Source organism: Ochotona curzoniae, unplaced genomic scaffold (assembly GCF_017591425.1).
Source record: "Ochotona curzoniae isolate NIBS_2020 unplaced genomic scaffold, NIBS_Ocur_1.0 scaffold_1852, whole genome shotgun sequence".
Taxonomy (NCBI): domain Eukaryota; kingdom Metazoa; phylum Chordata; class Mammalia; order Lagomorpha; family Ochotonidae; genus Ochotona; species Ochotona curzoniae.
The window spans coordinates 54560568-54566567 of NW_024467087.1; positions in this window are offsets into that span (position 1 = coordinate 54560568).

The following is a 6000-nucleotide window of genomic DNA, read 5'->3' on the forward strand; positions in this document are numbered from 1 at the left end:
GGCAAGTGGGCGGGTTTGGGGAAGGGGCTGGGAGATTGGGGGTGGGATTCTCAGGTGGAATGCCAGGTTACATCCGATTGGTGGATGGCTGCACTGGCGCGAATCCCGTGAACAGTGAGGAAGAAGAAATGGCGCAGGGTCCAGGGTGGGATATTGGAATAAATCCTTATATTCCTCCCTTTTGTTATATATAAAGGAAGAGGGGCATTGTTCTCTATGGCTTCTAGGAGCTGTTTTCTCTTGGCAGTGGTTGCAGCCTGGTGGAATAGGAGATGGAGGGATGCTTCTAGTCCTGCAAAAGAAACTTGTTAATGGTTTGATTAGAATAGAATTTTACATTTCAGTGGATGGGAATGGAGGGAAGGGTTATTAAGAGTCCCTTGGAAAAGCTGGCTTGAGTTCATTTTCTGTTAGGCAGGCCTTCTTATACTGGATTCATTACTCCTGAACGGTCAATGCAGACAAAGTAGCTTCACCAGGAACCAGAGACCCTGACTGCCTATCATACTATCTAACTCCTCACATTTCCAAACAGGAGTGAACAGGGATAACGGGACGACGACCGCTCTAGCTTCTTCGAGCTGAAAGGGGGCGTTGAGGAAATGTAGCAGTAGGGGGGTTCTAGAGGTTCCTGGTAGAAGGTAGAAGTCATCAGATGTCTGAAGTACTACTGCCTGGCACTTGAAGGCTTCTCTTTCTTGGTCTAGATAACAAAACATATTAGAATTATAATCTTTCCCAACTTAGCAGGTCATGAGTTCAGTTAGAAACCCAGTTGGAATACTTGGGCTTTCAAGCTTAGATATAAAAGAATTGTCAGGTTTGAACCTTTGTCAGAGGAAACATTACATTAGAGTAAAACAATGGACTAGATTTATATTAGGTTTAACTTAACTATTTCACATCCCAAATTTTGAAACATACCCAATGAATGCAATGGAACACATGAAACCTTTTCGGTTGTATAAAATTGTTATCTGAAACAATGAAAGGATTAGTATGTGGCATCAGAACATACAGGTAAATGCAAGCCAACTTCCACTTGGAAATGCTATAGTAGTTTTGCATCTAGCTAGGGAATGGGCAAGTGTTCGATTTTTCTAAACAATTATACTTTACCAATTGTTGTAAGCCCTAAGAGTTTCAAGAAGACATCTAGCCTAGAACATAAAGCACAGCACTTAAAACATTCTGGTACAAGATCTACTGGTCACATTGTAGATGGCACAAGATTTAAACTATTTCGTTTACAATAACCCAGCAGTTTATAGTATTCCAACACGATTTTACAGAACTTTATACACTTTAAGGCAGAGGCAAGCAATCTACTAACTTGCAGGTTAACAAGCATGTACTGGCGATTGAAGAACATAAGAATCCTAAGTAGATGAGCTGAGAAATCCAAAATAACTCGGCAAATAAGGAGGACATGAAGTCTACCTTATGACAGTTCAGGGATCCTACCTCAGTGAAGTCTAGTAAAACTGAAGAGCGAGATGGCAAACATGTCTATCAGGAGCCTGGTCATTGATGCAGGCTGAACAGTTACAGGTGAACTAACCTTTCCCTAGAAATGGCTTCTTTTCTGAGCTTCTAGATTACTCTGTCACCTAAGCTAATTTGGGGCTCCTGAGAGACCCTGATGGTCACTGTAAGAGAGGGAAGAAGCCAAAGCTAGCTAGGATAGAGAAGGCAGTGTCCAGATGGAAACTTACAGTTTTCCCTTCCACTGTGAGAACCACCCGGGGCTCTTGGGTGCTGTTCCGTGGTGTCACCAAAGTCCGTGGATGGCCTTGAGCCTGTGCAGGTTCCTGGGCTGCTTCCTGTCCCATGTGGGAGATCCAATGGGAAATGACTGACCTGAAGTACTTGGCCTTCAGGGGCAGTCACATCTCCAGTGACCTCCTTGGTAGTTGGGACACGGCCCTGGGTGTCCTTTCTGATGATTCCTGGCGAAGTGTCCATTGCTTCTGCAACGAAGAGCACTTGGGAGGCCTCCGGGGGTCTCACTGGAACCAGGAGCACACACCTCTCTCATCCTGCTCTGCCATGGGATCCCCTCCTGGTCTTTAAGGTAAGACCATAGTGACCCCTTTAAGAGGATATCAGGGTATGTTCAGGTCCCATTTGTAAGTTTCTAAAGTTCTGTCCTAACGTCCAGGGTAGTTAAGAATCTAGCATCTATACAGCACCTATTCTCTTCTGTATAGGATCTAATGGAATATACTCAGTCATTCCTCAAGCATTCTAAGTTGGAGGATTTCTCTGTGGCCCTAATCTCAAGGAATTATTTACAAAATGAAGAGATTTAACTTAGCAATTTTCATCTATGAACACTTTCATCTATGTTAATTAAATAGACTACATAGCTTGCCACATAAACATGTACATGCATATCAGTTAACACAGATTATAAAACAAAACAGCTTTCGTAACAGCCTTTGAAAAACAAGTTTAAAGTTTCAAAATGCTTTAAAGTTATCAGTTTAAAGTTACCAGTTATTTAGAATTATATCTTGCTTTCAGTAACCCAAATTAAAGATGCTTTCAGTTGGAACCTGTAGCTTACTGTTTAACTTTAGCTCTATCTGCAATGGATGCAATAGTATCTATTGGAACCTAGAAACAAACGTAAGCATCTATTTACTTCACATTACATTAAGTTACAGAACAAGTTGCATTTTTTCTTTTCCTTTTTTTTTTTAAAGAAAGGCTAAATCACTTATCTCTTACTCCACCCCTCTCAGCTAAGGGGTGGGAGGGAAAGCTACAGAAATGTAGGCCCTTAGGGTGTTTGGATGTGACAAAAGAAACTGGGAGAGCAAGTTAGGCTAAGGGCTAAAACAGAAAAGTTCTAAACAGGAAATCTTTGCTTCCCAGTGGGGAGCAAATGGAGACCTTCAAACAGTGGGGGATGGCAGGGAGAGAAAAGGCAAGATGGCGGACAGAGAGGGTGGGGGTCGACTGCACATGGAGGATAAGATGGCGGTTGCACGTGGCACCAGGGCCCTGGAAGAGGGCACTGGGGTTTCCTACTTCATAGCTAGAAAACTACGGAAAAGACAGACAGAAAGCCGAGAGTGAAGAGGGAATGAGACTTCCCCGATTTTTCCGAATGCATGCAGCAATGAGCTAGGTTCCGAAAGATGTCCGGATTCAAAATGCCATTAACTGGCCACTTGAAGGAGTTAGCTAGGGAATACTGGGGTCAATCCACATCACAGAGGCGTATTAAAGTATTAGGTAACAAGCCAATTCAAGGGTGTCTAAATTTGCTAGAAGGCAGCCCAAAGGGGAGTTGGGAGGAACTGGCAATGAAAAAATAGCTCCCATTATTACAACTCAGGACTGATTACCACGGTGGACCCAGTGGTCCATAAAAGCGACCCAGTGGTCAGGAAAAGACGGCTCTCGTAGAAGGTCGTCACCCCCTACGTAAGGGACGAGCCAGGTCCCCAAAACACCGCCTGTATCCGAAGTCGTAAACAGCCCAGTGGCCCGACTCGGAGGGACAGGGGGGCCCCCAGAGTGACCCAGTGGTCGGGGGACTTCCGCCCAGTGGCTAAGAGACACGGCACCCGGCTGGGGTTTACCAAGGTGGACCCAGTGGTCCGTAAAAACGACCCAGTGGTCAGGAAAAGACGGCTCTCGTAGAAGGTCGTCACCCCCTACGTAAGGGACGAGCCAGGTCCCAAAACACCGCCTGTATCCGAAGTCGTTAACAGCCCAGTGGCCCGACTCGGAGGTACAGGGGGGCCCCCAGAGTGACCCAGTGGTCGGGGGACTTCCGCCCAGTGGCTAAGAGACACAGCACTCAGCCGGGGTTTACAGAACCGGTCTCCCAAAAACTCCCAGAAGTGGAAAATCAGACCTATTCAGAGGAGCGCAAATATGCCAAGCCAAACCCAAAACTCCAAGGGCTGGGGGAGGGAACCCTATCTACAACAGTGTATGCATGCAACAACTTAGCATTCGGAAAGATGAGGAATACCTCGTGTGCTCCATGTGGAGATGGAGTACCGGGGAGCACGCGTCTGGGCAATGGTGCTGCTGGATGGATGCAGATGCCAGCACGGTCAGTTAGATGAACTCAGGAACGGCCACATGGAGGTAGAGAATTCTGGAACCGGCAGGCGAAATCAGGAACAGGCCGTTGGAGATGAATTCACGAACCAGCGGGCAGATGGAGACGGATTCTGATGGCTGCTGAGGAGTCTCGGCGCAGATGAAGACAGTTAACACAGATCACAGTTCTCACGGTTCGGGTCCCGGTAGTGGCCAAAGGCCCGAAGGCCACGTGGCCAAGTGCCGGGGGAAACCGACCGGTCACGGCACCAAATGTTAGTTATTTAAAAGAATGTAAGAGTTCTAGTTTTAGGTTATACGATATTAAGATACTTTACGCGCAGCTAATTCTCGCAACCTGGTTCTTTACCGTGAGCTGAAAACACCAGACGCAACGACATATCTTAGGAAGTTTATTCCAGCGAGGCAGGAATAGGGGAAGGGGAAGGAGGGGGAAGGGAGGTAAGAAGGAGGAGAGGGAGAGCAGGGGAGAGGAACCAAGGAGAGAGCAAGAGCAAGAGAGAGAGCAAGAGAGAGCAAGAGAGAGAGAACCGAGTGGGGCAGGAACAGGGGAAGGGGAGGGAAGGGAGGAAGAGCAGGGGAGAGGAACCAAGGAGAGGAAGAGAGAGAGCAAAAAAGGGGCGAACCGCACCTGGGGGCCTTTTTTGTCTGCCAGGTGTGGGAGGGGCGGGGTTTGGGAGGGATTGAGGGCAAGGCCCCAGGGGATTGGTGCCTGCAGGTGAATGCCTGGGGATGATTGGCAAGTGGGCGGGTTTGGGGAAGGGGCTGGGAGATTGGGGGTGGGATTCTCAGGTGGAATGCCAGGTTACATCCGATTGGTGGATGGCTGCACTGGCGCGAATCCCGTGAACAGTGAGGAAGAAGAAATGGCGCAGGGTCCAGGGTGGGATATTGGAATAAATCCTTATACACAGAACCCTGGGAAAGGCAGCCCCACGTTTGCACTCCATACAGAGCGAGGTGATCGGTGTTGCCAGGCCTGAGAACTCACAGGAATGCACGTGTTTCCTAGAACGTGCGCATAAAATGTAGTCTTTGTTCCCGCATGACTGCCTCTTTATTTCCAAAAGCAAACCAGTTCAAAGTAATTAATGATTGCTCTTTCCGGCCAAGAAAGACTAGACGCATGCGCTTTGCTACTGGGCTCCAGCCGCAAGCTGCTCCTGGGACCCTCCCCTCACACCACGCGCCGTTCCAGAAGTCCTAGGTTGCCACCGGTTCGTTGGCACGTTAGCCGACCTTTCTGCGGTTAGTCACACTATAAAGGTATAGGTGGTGTTCCTTAGCTCTCTGTTTATGTGTTTGTTTTGTTTTGTTTTCATTTTTGTATTTAGCAGTTTATTGTATCGAAGCATATTTTTTACTGAACTTGGCAGATTTTAGGATAGTCCAAACTGGCTTATAATTAAACAAGGCATATGTCAATGTCCGTTTAGGTTTCACTTTCCCTTGTTGTGAAAGAAAAAGACCCCCCCCCCCCGTGTGAAGGCAGGGGGCCCTTAGGCCTGCTGGGGCTGTTTGAATAAAGCCTTTCTTCCAGTCTCAGCCATTGAGTTCACACCAGGTGTGCAGGAAATGGTGCCTGGGGGCAGGGGGCGGGGAGGGCAGTGGCTGAAGCAGCTGAAGAGGGGAAGAGGACCCAAGAAAGAAGGGAGGTTTGCAGTTGCCTTCAGCCCAGGGCAGCCAAGACCCACCCCGTCCTGAGGGAAGTGGCAGGCTCTTCGGAGAGGAATGGCTGTATCCAATTTCAGCAACAGTCCAGGGCCAAGCATTTCCCAGAAGCAGCAGTGTCCTCGGAGTGCCCTCAGCCGGGACAGTGGGCCTGAAGTGCTAAGCCACACAGACAGAAGGCTGCAGGAATTGCACCCCGTCCCCCCTCGCAGGAGGTTTGTAAGGTTTGGGGTTTTGTTTTTG